This window comes from Rhinolophus sinicus, chromosome 16 (genome assembly GCF_057876585.1).
Source record: "Rhinolophus sinicus isolate RSI-liver-muscle chromosome 16, RSI-T2T, whole genome shotgun sequence".
Lineage (NCBI taxonomy): Eukaryota > Metazoa > Chordata > Mammalia > Chiroptera > Rhinolophidae > Rhinolophus > Rhinolophus sinicus.
The window spans coordinates 61,091,456-61,115,107 of NC_142516.1; the positions used below are offsets into that span (position 1 = coordinate 61,091,456).

The following is a 23,652-nucleotide window of genomic DNA, read 5'->3' on the forward strand; positions in this document are numbered from 1 at the left end:
GGCTTGGGAGGCGGTGGGCAGAACCCAGAGAAAGAAATGGTCTGTGAAGTTCGCATTTTCCAGAGCTCAGCAGACAGGCACTCAGCCTGGAGCTAGTCATTTTATGCTCATCCACTCACACCTCGTGCTGTGTTCTTCAGCGTGCGTCAGAAGCACCAAGAATGTGGGATGGTGGAACCACAGGGCACAGGCTCAGAGGGGGAATGGTTACTTACACCCACGGCTGAGCTGCCAGTGTGTTTCTCAAATATCCTGGGACAGGCTATGGCAGACATGCCTTTCCACCATTCTGACTTAGTGTGTAGGTGAACCTTGTGGGTTTTTTTGAGAGCCCAGAAAAGATATAAGAACTACCAAGGCGGCCCAGAAAACTCTTGTTTTTTTTAAGCCAAGCATTCCGTAGATATTTTCTGAGTGTTTACTCTATGTTGGTTCTGGGACATAGAAGTGGATAAGACAGATGAGACCCCCTTCACCTCTTCTGTTTCATTTGTATCACCCAACAGCATTTCCATGTCGGGTATTTTCCAAGATAGTCCTGAATTTATGTTTCCCCGCCCCTTTCTCAGCAAAGATGATTCATTAAATGTCAAACCAAATGTGAGCTTACTTTAGTATTGTTGTCAGATTTTTCTTTCAAATACATCCAGATTTTAGAACAACAAATCCTTTGTCAGTCTCTGAAACAGGGTCTCATAAGTAGTAATTGTAGTTATAATGTACACAGCAGGTGCTCAATAAGTGCTTAAAATGTGCCTAACCTAAGTCACATGGGACTTCGTGGCAGTTATAGCCAGGCAGCTGCTTTCCAGGGTCTAGGTCATCCTGGCTGTGACGCCTTAGGTGCTCCCATCTGACTGCAGACTGCGGGAGTTCAGCAATTTCATGGTATGAGTTCCCACTGAATTGTTGCAATGTTTGCAATCCCATGGTGACAGGAGTCTCTCAGTGGCTGTGGGGGGCCCTCATTTAGTCCACCAGCTGTCCTGAATGTGCAGTACTCATCAGGTTAAGAGTTCTTCAGGGGATCTTTGCCCTGCCCGGAACAGCAGTGGCTTGGACACAATGAATCAATCTTCCTGGAAGGTGCAGATGGTCAGACTTCCTTCTAGACTTCCCTAGAGGCGGGGCTGATTACCAAAGATAACTGGCCTTCTCTGGCATGGAGACCTGTTTCCTACTATGGGCAAATCTTGGACCTCAGAACCCTTGCCACATATGGGCCTTTGTCAAGAAGAGTCAGCAAAGCAGAGCAAAAAGCTTTGGAGGCAGACAGACCTAGGTTTGAATCCTGGCTCTGCCACTAACGAGTAATGACACCTAGTCCATTAACCTCCAAGCTTCAGTTTCCCCATCAGTAGGTAAAGATAATAATGGTGACTACTTACATTAGTCAGGGTAAATAATGCTGGATACCATAACCAACACCTTACATATATATGTTTTACCATGAGAAAAAATTTACTTCTCATTCATGCAGAGTTTAATGTGAATGTTTTTTAATTAGTAGCTCTCCTGTGTGACTCCTCTATGAGAATCGATTCAGAGATTGAGACTGTTTTTATCGTGCAAATCTCCCATGTTCTAGGGATGTGGAGTCCTATGTTTCCAACGAGAGAGAGAGAGAGAGAGAGAGAAAGAGAGAGAGAGAGAGAGAAGAGATAGTCCAGAACAAAAGCTGTCAGTCCCTCTGCCCACAAGATGTACAGAAATGAAGAGACTAACGAATTGTCTCCCAACAGTTAGTAGCCTGAAATTGGCCATGATGGAATTATTTACACCACAGACATTGGCAAATGCTACAAATCAGGGCTCTTTCTCCCTAGAGAACTGGTTGTTAAACATTTCCGAGAACACTGTGGGTCCCTCCAGCTCTGAGTTATATGGGCGTCCCTGGGGCTGAGTGCTCTCCTGAAACCCTTTGTGTCAAATGATGTTTGACAAAGAAGGGGTCCTGTCCCCCAGTGTGTGCAGAGGAGCAGGCCCTGGCTGGAATAAGGAGTGGCCTCTGCCAGGATCCAGATTCAGTCCCACAGCCTCTAGAGCCTGGGTACTTTCCATTAAGATACACTTTGTCTCAGTAACAAAGTCCAGAGCTGGTGGTGGGAAACATGACATCTCATGTTCTCAACATGGGAAGCAACGTTTGGGCAGGTCAGAGGCTCTCTACTTGTGCTCTCTAATCCTGCCTCGAAGTATTCCCCCACTCTTGACTGCTGTCCAGACTGCATCCCGTGCTACCAGAATGGAGAGATTTCAAGGAGTTAGGAAGCTTGGCTGAAAGAGGCTCTCCTTTACAACATCCCCCATATAGAAGAGCTGTTTCCTAAACATAATTATTAATGCTGCACAGCACACACCTACGCACATGCCCTGTTTCCTAATATTAACATTTCCTACTTTTGCCATTTTCTTTTCTGGGACCTCTGGGAACGATTAACAGGGTTTTCCTGCTACCCAGGATTTTCGGGAGAATGCAGATGGGCCCAGAGCGGCCTGACTGACGTCTAGAAGGATGTGATAGAATTGCTACTGGAACCCCTGCTTTTCTTACCTGTGGCAAACATTCGTCATCATTCCCCCGAATAGTGCAGACAGAACAAAGGCTTCTCTGGGTCTCTAGGCTAGCCTCGGCCTGGGACTGTTTGCACTGGGGGAGTGGGCTGGGCAGAGGGGGTGGGGGTTAGTTTCACTCATCCTTCCAGTGGAGGGAAAGCAAGGTTCAGTGCATTTCTGTTTGTTTTGACAAACGCATTGGGACCACCTCCATCCCCACCACCACCCAATTTGCAATCAGACCTTCCCCAGACTCTGGAACACAGCCTCATACAGCCACAAGCTCCAAACAGCAGTGGATGAATGGCGAAAGCCTGCAATGATGTCAACGGCTTGTGCGGAGGCCAAGGAAAATATGCGGGGGCCCTCCACGGCTACATCCCCGTGCTTGTTGCAATGCAGCTGCGAGTCGTAAGTTTTCCTTCTGAGCTGACAGAGTACAGTACATCTGAATTAGATCGGAACCTAGCACACTCTTTCCAGACCCCTTGCACCCTCCCTCTACTCCCCACTCTTCTTAAAGAACTCAAGTTCCTCAGGCAAGTCGGAGAGGGGCAAGGAATGGAATGTGATGTGGCTGGAACTGGTGATATTTTGGAAGTATTTTTGGGGGCGCTGGAAGTCCACAAGTCATGGCACTGGGGATGGGGTGAGGGAGAATGAGCCGGCAGGGCCACGGGGCAAGGGGCGTAAGAGATGGAATTTCGTAGCCAAAGTGACGCTGAGAATTCAGACAGCTGTTTTGATAATTCAAGTCTTTATGCCTACTTCTTCATGATTTATACAAGTGTTTGCAATTTGTTTTGTGTGTTGAAGGGACAGGGCCTTGAGTTGCCTAAAGTCATTGTTCCCGTCTTCCACTCAATTCTTCCTATGGAGACACAGCCAGAGGGTCTCTGAGAACCTACTTCCTCCTTTAGGTTACTGGGTGATGGAGCCATTTCCAGGGTCAGTAATCCTGCTTTTGAATCTGAACCACACAGATGCAGCCCAAGAGGCATATCTGAAGTACCCAAGCAGTGCACTTTATGGATCCAATGACAAGTTGGTGGAAGCTGGATGATTTTTCTGCATCCAGCAAGACTTTGGAGCCTGGGAGCAGTTTAGCTTAACTCCCTGGCTTCCTCCTCCCCCTCCTTCTCCCAGCTGCCTCCTCCTCCCCTGACCCCCCTACATGAGTCCAGCCAAATGAAGTTTGAAGAAAGTAGGGTCTGTGTGGCTTGACAACATGATGGGATACAGGACCTCTCCTCCTCCACAGTGACCACCGGGGCTGGGCTGGGCACAGCTGGCCGTCCGGCAGCAGGAATGCTGCCTCTCCCCCCTCTTGCTCCAACCCCGCCGTCGCCGACACTTGGCTTTCATTTTACGATTGTGTTTATACAGCAAACATACTTTGGAAAAAGAAGAACTCTCCCATGGCTGCTGGCCATACCACCTTGTGGTTGCAGAAGGGAAACAGGGCTGGGGCTGATCTCTGGGTGCTGCCGAGTCCACCCAAGGGGACCTAGGTGCTCTGAGACAGTGACAGGGTATCACTTGCCTCTGTGAGAACATGACAGGGCTTCAAGTCTCCTGGGGAAGGTATGAATCTGAGCCACAAAGTCAGAGACCCAGTCTGTGTTTGTATCTGTAGCATCCATTCTCTTCCACCAAGAATAAAAGCAGAATAATCTGCTAGCTACCAGGTCCCAAGAACATAGTAAGTGATCCCCAGAGTTCAGCTGTCATCATCATTATAAAGGTACTGCGAGGCACTGTTTTGGTGCTTTGCATATGTTTATCTAAGCCTTACACACCCAGCAAGAAAAGAACCAGTATCTCCCTTTTAGAAATTTGGCTCAGAGAAGTTAAATAACTTGTCCAAAGTCACAGAGCTAGGCAGTGTTAGAGTCTGTCTAACTCCAAAGTCTAAGCTCTTTCTAGGAAATTCATTGCTTCCTCATACCCTGTCTTTTCTCTTTTTTCTCTGTTTTGATGGTCTATACAGAGACTGACCATAAGGAAAGCTAGATCCTCAGGGTCCACGGGGCCCTCGGCCTCTCCTTGGAAAGAAGCTGTCTCCTTGCTTCTCCTTTCCCTCAGCCTGTACGCTGGCCTCTGGGACCCCTTGCAGAACGCTGACATGTTTCTGAGTGGCAGGGCTGGGAAGAGCGGTGGTCTTTTGGCCAACTGTCCTTTCCAGTGTTCCTCATGGAATTGTTGAAAATATCACTCTGGGGTGGGTTTGGCATGGACTTCAGACTGTTGCCTCCAGGGAGCTGCTTTCCCACTGAGCTGACTGCATCTCCATGTCCTTTCCACCTACACTGGGCGATGAGATCCTTACGACTGTGGGAGACTTGGCAGGCCGAGCTCTAACAGCTGTGCGGGCGAGGGGACATGGCCAGGAAGGGGGAAGACATCACACAATTAGGCCTGGAGGAGAGGGTCTGAGAAAGGAGGGAGCATGGAGGTCTGCCATGGCAGCCAATGGATATTCATTCAGGTTTAGTGGTCCACTGAGAAGGAGAAAGAGAGCAGTATGTGACTCCAAGATTTGTGGGCCGAAGGAGGGACCCCTTCACCTGTAGAAGACCCTGAAACTCCAACATTCTCTTCTTCATGGTTTGGCCAGAGCTGTGTGGCTGTGTGTGTATGTGTGAAGGCCATCGTCACGTCTAGAGATCAAACCACCCATGCCTGAAGGGTGGCCAGGAATTCGCCAATTCTAAGAAAAAACAGGAGCAAACATCAAGGTAGAACCTATGGCATTGTTTGGTGGAAGCTAGAGAGGGCATCCCCAAAAGTCCATAGCGTAATAAACGAATGACTGCATGAATCAAACAATCAACAAACAGATGAGATGAGAGATCTATGTTGGGCTACTCTGGTCTTCCCTTTCCTCTCTATACACAAATTTCACAAGCTACCTATAAGCCCTATCTCCTTCTTTCTAAATGAACAAAATTTGGATCAACCTATCCACAACCCTCAGAGGCAGTATCCAGGGTCATGGCCAAGGTGAATTCTGTCTCCATGGCCTACTCCATGCAGCCTGTAGAGAGCATTGGGCTGGAACCAGGAGATCCACATGTGAGCCCCAATTTGGCTCCCACTTAACTGCATGATCTTCATTAGGACTCTTCCCTTTTCTGGACATTAGCCACTGCTTCTGTCAAAGGAAGGGGAGACCTAGGTGGTCAGCTGGAGCCCATCAAAATATGTTTCTCTGTAAATGGCCTTTGCAGGTGCCACAGGCATCTCACACTTGGCCTGTGATGCAGGAACCACAGACACCCCAAAAATACAGACTCTTTAGAGGCTGCAGTTGAACGATCAAATCTCTGAAGCTCAAGCCGTATGCCTTCCAGCTCATGAAAATGAGGCAACGAGGGAGCCAGCAGCATGGCTTCCAGTGCTGTGGACAGGCCTATCCTTCAAGCAAGGAATGAGGGACAGAGATTCAAGATGAAGCAAGCCCAGGGCTGGAGGTGAGTTACAGGGCAGGCCTCTTCTCAGAAAAGCCAGGAGAACCCAAAACAGGCAGAACCAAAGAAGAGCAGACAGGGAAGAAAAATGCAGCTTTTTTGGGCTCGAGGACAGAGAACCATAGGCTTTTTAGTGCTGCAGGGTCCCCCAGTCTCCTACTCTCTGTCTGTAATAGCCACCCTGGGGGGGGGGGCAGTAAATAGGGAGCAGGGTGAGCTGTGGGTCTCTGTCCTGTGTCAGTGGTTCCAAACTGAGCTGATGATTCAGATGATTTACTGATGGTAATGGGGTCAGAAACTCTGGAGGAAAAGCATAGCTTACCAAAAAGCCTCACTGGGAGTTTGGGTCAGAGGAGAAAACAGGATTTAAAAGAAGAAAGGCCAGGAGAAAACACCTGCAGGCGGACCGCAGGGACGGGCAGGGAGACGCCGGTTTCCACCGGCAGCTGCCAAGGAGTCTGAATCACAAATCGTCTCCCTGGTGAGGGCTGAGGAGCTGCGAGGATGGCAGGGGAGGGAGGCTGAGGCTGGTTGGAGCCCAAGGGGCCCCACCTTCTGACCTCCAAAACAGCAGGTGTTGGGCTGACGCCACCCCCAGAGCTGGTGATACCTAAATTGTATTCTGCAGGGCCAATGAGCAGGTCTTCTATTCTCCCTAATCCCGAGTCCCCTCATAACCTTCCTAAAAGCACCTGGAATTCTGTTCAGGGATGGAAAACTTTATCATTTAGAGAATTAGTGATAATAAGAGAAAACTTTTATTGAGCACATACGGTGCCAGGAACTGTGCTCAGTACTTTGTACATACTGTATTAGTCAGGGTTCTCCAGAGAAGCAGAACCAATAGGAGAGCTAGAGATCCGTCCGTCCGTCCGTCCGTCCGTCCATCCATCCATTGAGAGAAAGGAAGAGAATGAGAGAGATTGATTTCAAGGAATTGACTCATGCAACTGTGAAGTCGGACCAAGTCAGCAAGCCGCAGGGCAGCTTGTCAGGCTGCAGATCCAAGGAAGAGATGGTGGTGCGGTCTCAAGCCCAACGACAGGCAGCAAACAGAACTCCTTCTTCTTTGGGGAACCTTTGTCTCTTCTCTTAAGGCCTTCACCTGATTGGGTGAGGCCCACCCACATTCTGGAGGGTAATCTGCTTTATTCATAATCTACTGATTTAAATGCTCATCACACCTAAAAAGTACTTTTTTGGCAATATCTAGACTGGTGTTTGACCAAACAACTGGGCATTATAGCCTACCTGAGTTGACACAAAATGAACCATCACCTATACTTCACTTCTTTTAATTCTCACAGTCACCCTGTGAAGTAGGCACTGGTGTAATCCCCATTTACAGGCCAGGAAACTGAGCCTCAAGAAGGTTAACAAGTTGCCAAAAATAATACCACTAGTAGGTGAGAGAGCTAGGATTCAGATTCAAAATTGTTTGATTCTGGAGACCACCCTGAGCTGCTGTACTGCACTGCCTTTCTGGTTTTACTCCCAGACACCCTATTTAAAAACATGTATGCTTGGGAGGGGTAGCATGTTAAGTAATGACCAGTGACTCTCGTGCTCATTTCATCATTCAGATATTGGGGAGTATCTGTGATGAGCCAGACATGCTAATGAATCAGTCTGGTCCATCATCTTTTGTCCCCTGGGTCAGCAGTTTTCAACCTTTCCCATAGGGAGTACCAACATAACTGGCATTAATGGGTATGCCCAGCATTAGGGGCAATGCCCAGCACACGTGTGGTTTCCCTACTCTTTTATGTGCACTCCAAAAGCACTTTCATTCTCAGATTGTTGCCTCTCTGGGACCCTTCCCAGAAGTTCATTTACTTACAAGATCCCAAAGGACATTAAATTGGATTTGGGACTTCTACTTTCCAAAACCAATCACAGTGGTTGTCTGACTGGCTGGGTTTCCAGGGATTGGAAGCTGGGGAGCCCATCAACCTCCAGAGGGCCTGGCCATGCGCCTCCTACCTCCACTGTCAGGGGTCAAGACCTCACTACTTTCCTGCCCATGCTTGGAAACATGGGCGTCCATCTAACTCCCAGTCAAAGGTAAGGAGAGAAAACAAAGAGACATTTAACTTCCCATCAAGAACCTTGAGAAATAGTGACTTTGAATTGGAAAGTAAAACTTTTTTCCAGCTTCAGGCCTTCTAGGGAAAGGTGAAGAACCCAAGAAAATGACACAAGAAAGATGTCAGCTCTGTGCCCTGTTTGCCAGCGACCACCTCACCTGGTTCCTTCTCCTGTTGGTGTGTAGGCCTCTTCCCCCTCTCCCTCCACTTTCTTCTGTGGTGAGCTGAATGCAAAGGGTCAGCAAAATGACCACCCTGATTCCTATTAGCTGATATCCCTCAGACTGTAGGTAAACACAAGACAAATGATTCCGTGTTATGAATCACAATCCTGGCATGTTGCAGACCACAAGTCAGGTGGTACGCACCAATTGTTGCGACTCAGACACTGTTTCTGCTGTGGAAGAATTTGCTCAATAAATTTTCTTTCCATTGTGTGAGGGGGAAAGGAAAGACACCAGCCAGCTTGGCTAGAAAGCCCCACATGCTGAAGACATGGTGTTTACTGCTTTGCTGGTCTCTCCCTTTCAGCATGAGCCACCAGCCTTATTCAGCATTTACTCCCCGGTAGTGCCACAGACTGGTTGCTGGGAGAGGAGAAAGGCAGACAGATGTTGCTTCTCAGGTTTCAGAGTTTTAGGAGCCACTGGCTCCACGAGATTCAAATACCACAGGTGTTTCTCAACTTATGCCAAGATGGTCAAATTACAACAGGAGACAAACCCTCATTTTGGGCAGAGATGTGAAATCAGAGATGGCGTGGTGTGGGCCTCTTGAAGTTGCTGCTTAGGTCTGAGTAAGTCCACTGATTCATCTCATCCTCTGCATAGGAAACTGAGTTTCTTTCCTATTTTCCTTATCAGAGAACTGATTAAATGGCATTTTCACCCCAGTAATGATGTCTTCAAGAGGACCCTCTGATTGCCAGATCCACTCCGCAGGGAGCGCTGGTTAAAGGTAACACAAAGAGGACAGTTGGAGGGTTCCCCACAGTGACCAGCTGTCTCTTATTGCCATGAGTTGGTTAGAACATGAAAGAGTATTTTGGCATGTAAAGTTTGTCGTATGTACTCTCTCTTCTTGTATCAAAAGAAAATGCAAAGGAAGAAGAAAGTGTCTTTTTAAACATTTTCTAAAGTAAATGGTTTGAGCAGAAAGGTTGACATGTGAGCCAGGGCTACCAAAAGTTTCAGCCTCACAACACATGCTTACACTGAACGATAATAGAAAACTCATATTTCCACTGACATTTGGAAAAGAAGGTTCTTTTGTGTCTAGTGGATATCAATTGCGTATGTTTTAGGTCTCTCTTCCCGTCCCTTCCTCTCTTCCTTCCTTCCTCCTTTCCTCCCTCCCTCCCTCCCTCCCTCCCTCCCTCCCTCCCTCCCTTCCTTCCTTTTTTTTTTCTTCCACCTTCATTTTCTTGATGAAAATAGAGCAAGCAAAATCACTCACAGTAGGACTTGGAGTCTTGCAATCTTCATGTTATAGGAGTAGGTCATTGGTCTTGGAAGACATTGGCTTGGATTCTCTTTGTGTGTGATTCTGAGATTCAGAAATTTAGAGCAAAATTCATCACACATAAATCATATAGTCCAATTCCCTTTTCTTCACACAAAGGCCAGAGAAGTTAAGATTCTTGAAAATTATCACCCAGACAAGAGAAGTCCTAAAGTCTGAGTTTGGAGAAGTGGTATCAGTTATGACTTAAGGCTAAGGAGAAAGCATTCTTTTTCCTGGGGGAGCATGAAAACCTTTCAGAGGCTACTACCAGCCCTGTGAACTCACCTTCTTTCATGGGCTACTATCTTTTCTCTCAGTCTTTCTGTCTCTGAAGCAGGCGCATGCTCTAAAAACAAAGAATAGGAAGGTCTTTTGTATTTTGTGAAAGGTTACAAGGGCACGCCTGTGTTAGGCAAACAATTGTGAGGTTCTTAATGGCAGAAGGAAATTTTAACTTGGAGAGCCTGCTGAAATGTTTTATCCTTCTTTTGAAAACGTCTTGACACCAACTGAAACTGGTAAAGAGCCAAAGTATCAGAGAGGGCTCAGTCTTGATTGATGCTCACAACTGGAGGTGCTGTAAATGTGGGTATTATTGTGTCATCGTTTTTCAGACCTGGAAATTATTTGATATAGCATTGAGGGTGGATAGGCTAGAAAGGTGGTGCAAATTCTACTTTTATCCTACTCTCTTCTCCTAGGATCCCAGGAACTCCCCCTTGTGTTCTCAAATCCATATGTAAGAATCTCTGGTGTTCTGGTTCTTTGATTTTTATCACAATATTCCCATAGTGAGATTCTGGGAGAAAAGGGTGGTCGCACAAAGGCAGGAATCCATTTGAAAAATGAAACATGCAGGACTCTGGTAATCATGTTGCCTTGAAATGGAAGTCCAATTGTAATCTTAACCACGAAGAATGGAACTCAGTGTAAGAGGTATAATTGGCTCTTTTAACCCACAGCCGGTAGGTTCCACTGCTGCAGTGGAAAATTTTTTCAAAATGTGAATCAGATGATGCCACTCTCTAGCTCACAATCTTCCAGTGGCTTCCATTCACTCTGAGTACAAAATTCAAAGTCCTCACCATGACACAAAAGGCCCTGCATGATCCTGGCCCTTGCCGACCTTCACGTCTTCATCTCCTACCCTTTCCTGGTCTTGGCTCTGTTCTAAGCACACTGGTATGTTTGTGTCTCTAATACACAAAACAGGCCTTGCCTCAGAGCCTTTGCACTTGCTGTTTTATCCTCCTGGAGTGTTTTCTGCATCAATAACCATATATTTAACTCTTAATTTATTCATACGTCTATTCAAAGAGGCTTCCTTGACCAATCTATAACACCCCATCCATTATTCTCCATTCCTTCATCTTGCTTTTCTTTATAACATTAATATTTTTGTTGTTTACTTTATGTCCCCTTCATTCAAATATAGATATCATGAGGCTGGTAACTTCATCTGTATTCCTAGACTAGTGTCTAGCATATGGTAGGTATTCAATAAATATTTGTAAAATAAATGAATTAGTGCTTTACATTTAGTGTTCACATATCTTTATATCCCTCTATTTTTTTCCAAGTATGCATACCTACCCCCTCCACACACAGGCACATACACACACATCACATATCACACATATTCCAAACATAAAATATTTAGGCATGAGGTCATTTCAAATTCATTAAACATTAATTGAATGCTCGAGGACTCATAATTCAGGGCTCTTAGTGCAAAGCCCTCTACCAGCTGCAGGGGCAAGTGGAAAGTCCTAGAAAAAGGAATAAAAATAGTCTCTCTTCAGCAAAACCCCTTTCCATTGGCTCTCAGCTAAATCTTTTTTACTTACTGTAATTGTAACAACAAATTTACATGGGAAATGACATGTTTACACTCACATATGTTCTGAGATTTCACTTTGTTTTTAAGCATGTCAGTTCTTTAGATTTTTCCTTTTTATGTCATCGTGTCTTTGGGGTTATAATTACCTTTTTATACTGTCTCAATTTTGGACTTCTTGATGGGGAATAATTCTTTACTGAGGTTGCACAATTAATTCTTCAAAATAAGATTAAGAAACTCTGCATTCTGGATGGAAGACCCTGTCTGGCGATTAGTTAACTGGAAGAGCTTGTTACAAGCCAAATAGAAGGAGCTGTCATCCTGTTGATGGTTTCCAGGGACTAAGACTCTGGGACCTGCAGTAATTTCATTTGTCATCATTGCAAAATCAGATAGTCATATGAAAGCCTGCAGCAGAGGAGGTTCACCTGCCAACTTTCCTTAGGAACCAGAACACAAGGTAGACAAGAAAGCTGCTGGAAATGAATTACTTCTAGCAGTTATAGTATCATCCTTATTAAAAATAAAGGCAATGAGGTTGGATTTACTTGTAATAACTTCCCAAATGTAGGCAAAAACTTTTAGTGAGGAAGATATCTCTGTTATGAAGATAGCAACCTCCCTTGTCATTGTGAAAACAGGTTCTGAGAAAGCCTTCATCAGCCAGGGCAGCAAAACTGGGCAGGAGGAGGAGAAAAGTGTCACCCTACTGGTGTGTTCTATGAGAGGCAGGAAATTCACCTGATTGGAGAGTCAGCAATATCCCAAGGGTATCAGAGTACACGTGATACTCAGTCAAACAACAGTGCCAGTAAAAGGTGGGGAGAATCATCACCCCAATGGCAGGCATGGCTGCACTCCTATTCTGGTCAATCTGTCTATTTGTTGATTCATGGAAGTGCCATAGCTCATAGCTGGGGATAAAAGGAAAGGGCTCAAGTCCCAGGGAAAGGGATTAGCAAGAGCTGAAAATGGCACAAAGACCTTCCAGAGCCAGAACAAGCTAATTATGTTGTGAAAACAAATAATTCCCAAGCTCGATGACTTAACCCATGATCTGATTTAAGTTTGTTTCTTGCTCATACTATCTGTGCATTGCACATCAGCAAGAGGCTTAGCTCGTCATGGCCACTCAGGGACTCAGGCTGATGGAGCAGTCACCATCTCAAATGTTGTCAGTCACTCTGCCTAAGATGACAGAGAGCTTGGGGGTGGGGGAGTCCTGCACCTGTTATTAAATGTTCTATGCCAGAAGTGACCCACATAAATCCTACAATTCATTGGTCAGAACTAGTTTCATGGCCCCTACACAAGAGAAAGTATAGTCCTACTGAGTAGGCAGGAGGAGGGCAGACACCTGGAAACACACGGTGAATAGCGTCAACGATTGGTGCAACCTCTTCCTGGTCCTATGGGTTCTCAGGAAATAATGAGGAGAGCGTTGTCCAAGTCAGGGCCAGCGATCCAGGGGGAGTTTGGGAGAATGAGGGAGACAATCTGGAATATGTGAGATGGGTGCCAAGGCAGAAGTCCAAGATTTAAGTCTGAGCCCACAAAGTGGAGGTGAGAAGCCTGAGGTAGCAAAGAGGTATCTCAGCTCAGCGGCCATGCCTATCCCAAAGCTGTCCCTGGGGATTGGGTCCGGATGATGGATTATTCAATTCCATATCCATCCTCTCCCAGTGGGGGAACTGAGGCCAAAAGCATATTCCTTCCTGCGTTCCTGATTGGCTGCAGGTCCTCCGGGACTTGCAAGAGGATCCCATCAGAAGATGTACTTGTGAGGAAATAGGGATGGGAAAAATGGGGGAAGGGGGCAGGGGCTGACACTTGGCTCTTATCTTCCTCTGACTTGGAGAAATGCATTTATTTTATTTTCAAGGGCTGTCATTGTAAGTCCCCAAACCCATGGGAATAGATACAGGGAAGAATTTTCTGAAGTTTTTGAAATTCCTGGATGTGTTTTAAGAGCGATAGAGGACTTTTGTTTGCTTAAGCCTCTGTGGCCATGTTTTGCAGAGTGTAATTCAAGACCACCTGCATCTGAGTCACAGGGGAGCTTGTCAAACATGCGGTTCCCTGGGCTTCTCCCCAGACTCGCTGAATCAGAACTTCTGGGGATGGAGCCCAGAAATTTGCATTTTTGTCGAGTTCCCCTGTTGCAAATTAAAGTTGGAGAACTATTGCCTTAAAAAGAAATAAGATTGCTCTTGGTGCAGCACAGGTTGGTCCTCCTTAGAAACAGAAAAGGAAACCCTTTTTGTTCTGTGGTCTTATGTTCCAGGGCAGTAGTTTAAAGATTCCAGTGGATTTCACTAATTAGTCCTGGTTTTACTCTGGTTCATAACCATATTCTGGCGCCAAGCGCGAAAACTGGTGCAACTTGCTCCCGCGTTTGCCTGAGTCTGAGGTACCAGTTGCTGTGATGGGAAAGACAGGTGGCTGGGCCTATGGGGTAGGGGGTCTGCTCTCCGCAGGAGACAATTACATGCTTTGAAAAGGACAACCACGGCTTGTCCTAGGCAACAGAGGGGAACTCTTGTCAGCATTTTGAAAAGCTGGCGCCATGCTTGAAAGGGGCTGACGGGAACCACTGATGGGTCTGGCTGAAAAACAATTGCTTATGAGGAGGATCAGTGTCAACTTTGAAGTGAGCCATGCTCGAATTAGCACCATTGTGGTAACGAGCAGCATAAGCAGGGCTGAAATGACATATTTAGTGAGGAAGGAGGCCTGTGTTGGAGAGCACAGACTCTCAAAAGAAACAATGCATGAGACTTGGATGAGAAGCTGCTGGCTCCTTGTTTGTTTGGCTTAAAACAACAACAACAACAACAAAAACAACCACCACAACCACCACCCTCAGGAAAGTTCACATTTAGTTGAGTGGCTCATTCCCTGAATTGAGTTACATGTGCAGCTTCTGTATTTCCATGGCGGCTGGAACCTGCCCTTTGTGGATTGTTGTGCGGGTTCCATCATTCATGGGTGTTGTGTCTGTAGGAGGCATGGAGCCTTGGTTTGCTCCAGGTTTCCAAATGTGGGATTCCATGCCTTTCCCAATCACGGACGGGTCTCTGCACAGCTCTTTGGATAAAATGAACTGCGGCTGCTACACTTTGGGCACTCGGGTCCATTTTGTCCTCCTCTTTAGGGGTCATTTCCCTCGAATGTATTTGCAGAAAGTGATGTTTTTTGTTTTTGTTTTTGTTTTTCTGGTGGTGATGGTGATGGGGGAAGAGTTGAGTGAGTGGTGCTATTACCCTCTTCCCAACCTCTGCTCTCCTTGCTTCACCTATTGCTTTTTGTTCCTCCATGATCCCCACCAACTAACGTCTCATCTTCCCTCTGAACTCCTAGATTCCTTCATGTGCTGTTGCTTCCTTCTCTTTACAGAGCCTCCTATGCAAAACTTGTCATGGACAAACTAGGTTCTTGCATCAGGTCTTCTCCTTCCCAGCTCTGGGTGGGAGGTGAGAAGTAGGGCAGGAAGTTAGATATTCTTCCAATTACATCTTCATAAGCCTTTACTTTCTTGACTTCCTTGTGTATAAAATATGGGAATAATACCTCCCTTTAAGGATAAAATACAATCTCTAATAAGCCTAGCTCAATATCTGGCAAAAAAAAAAAATCGGTATGTGATATATATTTCTTGAATTTAATTGGACTATTTTGACTAATATTACAAATGATATTATTATGATAATGACTTCCTATTTGGGAGCGGCATTGATCCAGGCTCCGACATCAGTCACATTCCAGATATCACAAAAGGCAGAATTCTTATTCTGTCTGTGGCATACAAAACAAACAGCTCTACTTGTCTTAATTTAGGGGTAAAGTGTTTGTGCCTTTCTTCTCTTAAAAGCATTCAACAGAGCTCAAAGTGCACAGTTGGAATACATCTCCAGTTTGTAATTGAAATCAGGAATCCATTATTAGCTTTCCAGACATGCCCAGACTAGTTATTTAACACTTCTTCTTCACCTGGTCTTCCTCGTCTGTAAGATGGGGACAAGATTCATTTTTTTGACGGTCATTTGTCATCTGTGTTGTAAAGATAAATAGAAAGAGATTCTTCAAACATTTCAATTCCTCAAAAGGAAAGTTCCTATAGTAACCCAAAGCATTAGTCGATGTTCCAGTTCATTGTTGGAAAATCTTTCAAAAAATAGTTTTTGCGTGGAGGGATAAAAGACGATAAAATCACCTATTCAGGTAACACTTGGCAACTTATTACAGATCGGGAATCACTTCCGGAAGGTTATGGAGTGCATGCGTTAAGAGTAACTTGCAGCAAAGAAAAAGCTTAGCACAGCTCCTGGCAGCTCAGCCATCTGGCAAGGCTGTGTGCCCACCACCCTTCTGTCGCTCACCTGGTGGAGCGCCTGCCCGGGACGGCAGGGGGCGGGTTTGCGGATGCGAGGCCAGGCTGATGCTGCAGCAGCAAGCGCAGCAATCCAACCAACACACAGGCGAGCCCATTAATTGGCTAATTTTGCTTATAATGTTTGGTCACTCCTTGGCAGGCCCCGTTGTCTCTTGGGTGGTATTTACTAGGGCTCGTTTGGAGTACTGGCTTGGCTTGGAATTATTTTTTTGAATAGCTTGATGTCATCTTTTAATGGCTCGAATCTAAGATGAGTTCCCGTCTTTCTCTTTGCACCACTTTCTAGTCTAGATCAATTCTTCTGGCCCTAGTACATCTGACCCAGCTGATGCAGAGTTGAATCTCACAAATCTCTCAAAATTTCTGCTCCCCACCTAGCTCCCCGCTGACTCTTCGTTTCAGGTGAAGGGGGATGGCTGGGAACTCTATGCTAGGCGCACTGCCTTGGAAATCCTCTTTTAAGCTAGAGTATGTCACTATCCAAAAGAAATCTCTGGCTTCTGAAATCCTCCTAGGTCTCCAGCACCACAGGAAATGAAGTCCCAAGGTGTTCACTAGACTCTGGAGTGTGTGTGTGTGTGTGTGTATGTGTGTGTTCCTAAGGCAGTTTTGGTTCTTTGTGAAGATTTACTAGAAATTGCTGAGCAAAGATAAGCCCATGGTTCTACCCTTTATTTGATATTTTAGTTAAATGCCAGTTACACCTAGATGTTTTTCTATTTTTGTAGGGTTTTGTCTGTCAAACTTCTTAGAAGCCTTGGAAACATGTCTTTTTTTTTTTTTTTTTTTTTTTTGAACACTGCGTCATCCCAATAACCCACCCCAAAATTTTTCCTCTAGACCTAGAGAGGGACCATGTCCCATACTATTAACATCAAAGTCTTTAAGAACTTCAAAATCGTATGTTCTTCTTACCCCACCTCAAGAAAATGGCATTAACTCTTCTCTATTTCTTTCTGTTCCTGTGTTGGAAATGCCTTTTTATTACTCAGAGTTTGTCCACTTTCTTCTTTTATATGTCAAAGATTTTCTGAAACGCCATTTCCCTCCCAGCTACCATCCTGCCCATTGGAAAGATGTTGCTGACTTATTTCAACACCCAATGCACACATGTCTTTTCATCCTTCCGGCTCCCTCAGCCTTCACATAATGAAGATTCCTTAATTTTCCTATTTGACCAATGCCTGCACCTTGGGGTGTGTGACTTCCCAGCCTCCGGGGTTGTCAGTGTGCCGTCTTCAGCATCAGATGTTATCTTTACTTACCCTTGTCCCCTCACTCCTATGGCTCCAGGTACTTGGAGTAATTTAATTTTCTTGCACAATGATGAGGAGCTCTGGTTTACAAATGGCAAAATGAGGTGCAGATAGATTCCTCAGAGCAAATTAGTGGCTTGATTAGACATGGAGTTAATCTTCCAATACATGAGTTATTTGGCCACATTCCCTAGAGCTCCTCATTTCTCTTAGATCCTGCTCTGTATGTGCAGAAAAGAGAGGGGCCATTTTTTTAAAGCCTGTGTTCTGCTCCATTTCCCCTACCAGTTGGTGGACAATTTATAAATGTTATTTGATGAAAATGAAAACCTCACATTACAAAGAGCAACAACATTTGAGCCTTTATCTAATTTTTAAACTTCAAATAAGCTCTCAGAATGTGACTTGTTTTTCTGAGGGAAATAATTTAGTTAACAGTCAGTTACGGTTCTTCTCAGGGATAAGATAGAGTCATTGAAACCCAATTCCTTTTGAAGTTATCCTTTTTAGTGAAATTGTAACTCTGGGGCTGTGTGTGTGTGTGTGTGTGTGTGTGTGTGTGTGTAATAAGTGTGTATTTGTGACATGCTTGTGCTGTGGGGTGTGTGTGTGTGTGTGTGTTGGGGTTATGGTAAGAAGAGCAAAACTACAAGCATCTCGGAAGAAATGTTCATAGCGAAATTTGAAGTTAAGAGCTCTTCCCCGAGCTCAAGTTTCACTGAAAACCCAAAGCCTGGGCCAAATTCAGCAAAAGGTTGATTTGCGGTTGTGACCCTTGAGAATGGGCAAATTTGATAGTTCATCAGGATTGGTTTCTGGGGGAACCCTGGGTCCATTTGTGGGAGAGAGTCTGTGTTGAATTAGGACTTGATGTGTGAGGACGGTTTACTTTTGGTCTAAAGAACAATTTAGGGTTCCTCTAAAAGGAAGCCACACATGCCTGCATACACATGGACACAGACAGACAGACAGACAGATAGACCTCTTGTCTGGTTGTATAAAGTTTGCATGTGAGGCGCTTTTCTAACTACAATTCACTTGGATACTGTTAGGTTCAGAGAACTATACTTAAAAAAAAAACAAACAAAACAACAAAAAACCCAAAACAAACAAATGAAAAAACAACAATGAAATTTTCTGTGGTAAGAAATTCAGAAACCTGAAACAAAGGAGACAGTGCCCTGTGTCCTCCACAAGCTACATCAGCCCCTGTTTTACTCCTCTAACTAGGCCCCTCTGGGAGAAGGGTGATACTCACCACTGCTCACTTTGAAACTCCAACTTTAAAGAAGGCCTTTCTGACACAAATAATTTGCAAACACTAGATCTGGAAAAACCTGGTGTGGCTTTGCACAGACTGGCACTCATATTCGCTCCCTGAGATTCTTTTTACATAAAACAATTATATCTGCCTACATATCTTGTCACCAATCAAATTATTGCTTTGTGTGAAAGCAAGACAAATTCAAACCTGCATTCCTTACACGGAGAAAACACAGAAGTGAATTATTCTGAAAATTTGATTGTGAGATATGCCTGTTCCATCTGCAAAAGAGAGAGAGAAGGAAAGGGCAGAGTTGAATGACGATCCTTGTCCTATAAAACCTCTGCTGGAGTGAAATAAGCATCTCATGTTTGCTGATTAATGATGGTAGAAAAGAATTAGACAATTGCTACTTTTTTGAAATACCGTGAAGAGGAACACAAAAACCAAACCAAAAAAAGCCAGTGGGAGAAGAGAATGTAAAATCGTTTCCAGGTAGCAGTTGGGTAAGGAATGCAAAGGGCAGCATCTTTCTCCCTTAGCCTTCTACATGGTTTTCTCTTTGTTTTGACTCTACTCTCAGGTCTCCACATCTAGTATGAAAGATAGCAAGAAGACTGAATTCTACTGCATAGCTGACATCTTAAAGACAGTTTTGTTTACACGGTGGAAGTTTAGAAGAGCTTTTTTCTATATTAAAGGAAAGACAAGGGGGAAAAATTGTGTGTGTGTATGTGTGTGCGTGTGCTCATGCAGAATTCGGAATTTATATTGAAAAACAAAAACCCCATGTGTCTGGAAATAATTGAGACCCCCACATGATGTATAAATCAATGAAGGAAATGCATAAACAATCCAGATAGCAACTGAGAAACAGATTAACGTGAAATAATGTAATTCTGTGACACACTGGCTTCTGCCTTCTTTTTAGATAATGAAAACACATGTTTGTGTAGTCTGGTTTCCAGGACATTCCTTTTAAAGTAGCTTCAAAAACATTATCTTATCTCTGGCTCACTCTGCTCTTAACCTTGGTCCGATGTCTAGGATAATGACGGTGAATGCTCACGAGATCCAGAAGGCAGTATGTTAAGCATACACTGTTCAAAACTGTTCATCAGACGGAGACATCGGCGTGTGCATATTCTGTGGTACAGCAGCAGAAAGGACAGACGGAGGGCCTTTATGTTGTCTGATAATGCAGCTCTTTGAAACATTGCTGGCAGACTCTCTTCACATCATGTCACACAGGACAAGAAATGGGACAGGCCCTCTCTGCTTCTCGATTCACCGACCTGCCATACAATACAACAAACTAGCTTTTTCAAGGCCCCCTGAATGAAGGTCTGTGCCTGCAAGGGAAATTTAATTGGATTTCTTTATAGGTTGCAACAATCCAATGAAAAATTATGTAAGAATGGCATGATTCAGTTTCAGTATGCACTTGAATAATAATATTTTTTTTTTATTTATAACAAGAATTCTTTAAAAAATAATAAGAAGAATTTTTAAATGGAAACACCCTGCAACAGCACTTTTCAGCTCAACTAGACCAGGCAGCCCAACTTCATCTACGGCAGCTCGTGTTGTGTGGATGTTTGTGTCATTGTCCCAGCTTAGAAAATGATTTTAAATGCATAGATTGCAAAGCATTCAGAATAGAGTCAGAGGCATTCGAACGCATTTGGTTTGGCTTTCTGGGAGAATAACGTTGTCTTTAACAATGTCCCCTGCTTTGAACCAAAGTGTATTTGTGCATCCCGGAGAGTAGGAAAATGTCCATCATTCCATCCATTCTTTGGAACCTCTTGGTGACATGTGAAGATTGAGTCCTCTGTAGCATTTTGACATTTCCAAATTGGCTGAAACAGAATTGAGTGTTATTGCTTATCCTCCTCCTGGAAGGGGGCAAGTGGCTGGTATCTGCCTAAAAGTCCTTCCTCATGATATTCTGTTGCAAAGACCCTTACTCCTATTTCCATGGTTCCAGGTGTCCTTTTTGGCTACTTGGGCAACATATGCAGATACCATATGTTTAGGCAGATACCAGCCACTCGAATGATACTCCTGAATCAGGGTCCCATGCTGAATTTCTACAGAAATGACTAAAAGCATAATATTCATTTCTGTTGAAATCATATGCCTAAAAACTCGACAGTGTAAAGCTTTTAAATACATACATAAACTAGTTGAACAGGGCGACCCAGTAACCAATCACTTGGTATTTGCATGATGTCTCATAATAATAGTAGTATCTGACATTAGTAGTATGTGCTTTGCAGTTTTCAAAGCACATTTACATTCCCATTCTTGTGTGTATTCAGCAAAAATTCACTGAAGGCCTGCTATGTTCTAATCACTCTGCTACAGTGTGCTACATTGAGCAACAATCATGAACAAAACAGGCCTCATAGAGCTTACAGTCTAGGGAAGGAGGCAATTTGAAGCAAATCATTGCACCGTCTGTTTTAACCACAGTGGTGCTTTGCATAAAAGGAACAAACTACCGTTTCCCCGAAAATAAGACCTAGTCAGACAATCAGCTGTAATGTGTCTTTTGGAGCAAAAATTAATATAAAACCTGGTATTATATTATATTATTATGTTATATTATGTTAAGCAGGTCTTATATTATAGTAAAATAAGACCGGGTCTTATGTTAATTTTTGCTCCAAAAGATGCATTAGAGCCGATGGTCCAGCTAGCTCTTATTTTTGGGGAAACGCGGTAGTCAGAGGGTATCTATTACTTTTAATTTTATTTGAGTTTTACGTCTCTGTGAGGATTATAGGCAAGCCTGCATCATTGTATGTCACAGGTAAACCAGAATGGCCCGAGTTTACAATGTCTAGAAGAGTGGACACAAGATGAGAATCTTGTTCTCCTCCCAATGAGGCTAGGCACCGAGTGGCTAGAGAATGAGCTGCTGAACTGCTGGCCTGGGACGCTCCAGAAACCGAGGTGGAGGCCAGAGTTCCCAGCTTTGTGGATGGAAAAGGCTTGGGGGCAGAAAGCAGCCCTTACCACAGGGAACCACACCTGGGAGGCTTAGAAATTGGACTGAGAGTATACGTTTGTGTGAGTATGTTTGTGTGTGTGTGTGGGGGGGGAGGTGGTAGAAGGAGCAGCACTCACTATGTCCTCTAGTTTCCTGTTATTGAAATGATAATGATCACTATTTGAGCAATTATTACATTCCTGGCATTTATAATATATTAATCTCCATTTTACAGACGACCAAAAGGCAGGAGGTCACTAGAGCTAGTGCTTAGAGAAATTAAGGAAACTGCTCAAGAGCCCAGAGCTGGGAGTTGACCGGACTGGGATTTGAAGACAGGTCTGTGGCCTCCAAACCTGTGTATGTTGCTGTCACCTACTGTGCCCTCTGCCTCCTGACCTGTAGAAATTATGGTTTTGAACATGTGGCAGTTTCTGTTGATAGAGCTTTGCCATCCTCTGTGCTCTTACACGGGAGCACAATCATTGGTGTGTTCCCAGCATCATCAGTTCGGCTGCTTTTAAACGATGGAGGCTCACAAATGGATTTTTGACTTTTATAAGAATGTCCCACCCATATGTGCTCGTGCACACACATACAGAAATGCGCACGCGTGAGCGCGCACCCACACACACGCTCATATACTACTGCTCTAGAACTTGTCTTTATAGCTCCACTTTCTTGTCACCACGAACAGACGTCAAACACATTGGGGGCCTCTCTGACTTCAATAAGATCCACATGTGTGCATCTGGAGACAGCGTTTGGCTGTTGGGGAAGAAAGGAACTGTCATTTTCAGTGGCCGCAGAGAGAAAACTTGATTCAAGGGCTTCTTTTACCATGGGAAGTAGCATTGCTGGTAACAGTCCTAATCCTTTTTCAGCGGGTGAACAAGGCAACGGTGCTTTTGGCCAAAGGTCATGGGGAAGGGAGGTGCACGGGGGAGGAGTCGAGCTTTCATGGGAGGAAACGCAATTGCAGGAATTGTAAAACCACCGCCACTCCACCCCACTCTTACAGCGCCAGCCCTTCACATTTCAGTCACTCATAACTTTACAATAAATTCTCCTTTTGGTATAAAACTTTCCAACTTCAGTCTCTCCTCCCTGGAGGACAGCGTTTTATGGGGGAATTTGTGCTAAATCAGCATAACTCTGTTCAAGTTGGAGAAATACAAGACACAATACACTTTTCCTCCGCCAGCTTGAAAGAGATGGTCAGCAGGGAGCATCCCCTGAGGTCACCATCTTGGGGACGTCTCTTGTTTCTGAAAGTTCCAGCCTTGGATGTAATTGTAGCAATGATGAGAAACAGCATCGCCAGTTTCAGAGATGTCTGGATCTATGACAGAACCAATAAATGGATATTGCCAGGGAACAGAGATAAATGTGAGAGAGGTTGGGAGGAAGGAATGAATGAACAGAGTGATCTTTTAACACAGGAAATATCCACTGAAAGGGACTTCTATGATTCAGAAAAAGAAAAAAAAGACAAAACTTCCAAGTTTAAATAGGAAAACATCCTGCTAAAATGTACCCTTCTGTGCCTCGGCAGGAAGTCATAAGAAGTAGTCCCTCAGATGAGGTAGTTAATATCTCTTAAGCATTAGAGGTATCTCTAATACCTCTAAGTTCCAGCCACCACATGAAGCCATTGGTATTGTGCGCCTCATTCTCATCATAAGCCTAAATGGCGAAATTACTACCCCCATTTTACAGGTGAGGAAACAGAAGCTTGTTCATTCATTCTGTCAATAAATATTTTGGGGAGTTTATCAGAAGTTTAAAGCAGTGAACAAAGCTACAATTCCCTTTTTCAAAAAGGTTACATTTTTGTGGGGCAGGGCATAGTCAGACAAGCAACAGTTACATATCAAGTAGCGATAAGAATGCTGAAGAAAAATAAAGCAGGGTGTGAAGTGCCATCGGGTGACCAGGACAAAGCTTCCTGATGAGGTGACATGTAGGCAGAGCCCTGAGGAGTTGTATCCTTGTTTGCTGGAGTACAGAGAACAAGGGAGTGGGGAGACTCATAAGAAACAAAGTTAGAGGGCTAGTCGTGGGCCAGATCACACAGGGCTTTGTGGGAAGGCTTTAGATTTTATTCTAATTGAGAAAGCAAGGCATTGGAGGTATATAGCAAGGGCATTCAGCTGCCATGGTAATGTAATAAGATGGAAATTTAGTTCTCTCTCATGTTATATCCAGATAGGAAGTCCAAAGTTGTTAGGGTTCCATCCTTCCCTAGGATGTGATGGTGGGCAATGGCTCACCAACAATAGGGA

General features: G+C 44.5%; 1 long non-coding RNA gene across 1 annotated transcript in view; it reads left to right on the plus strand.

Annotated features, from left to right (window-relative positions):
• The first annotated feature begins 8,413 nt into the window (after positions 1 to 8,413).
• Positions 8,414 to 23,652, plus strand: part of LOC141571113 (uncharacterized) — a 64,268-nt gene continuing 49,029 nt past the window's right edge. The window contains exon 1 of the long non-coding RNA XR_012495706.2: positions 8,414 to 9,070. This is a non-coding gene — a long non-coding RNA (uncharacterized LOC141571113). The remainder of the gene's footprint in view (positions 9,071 to 23,652) is intronic.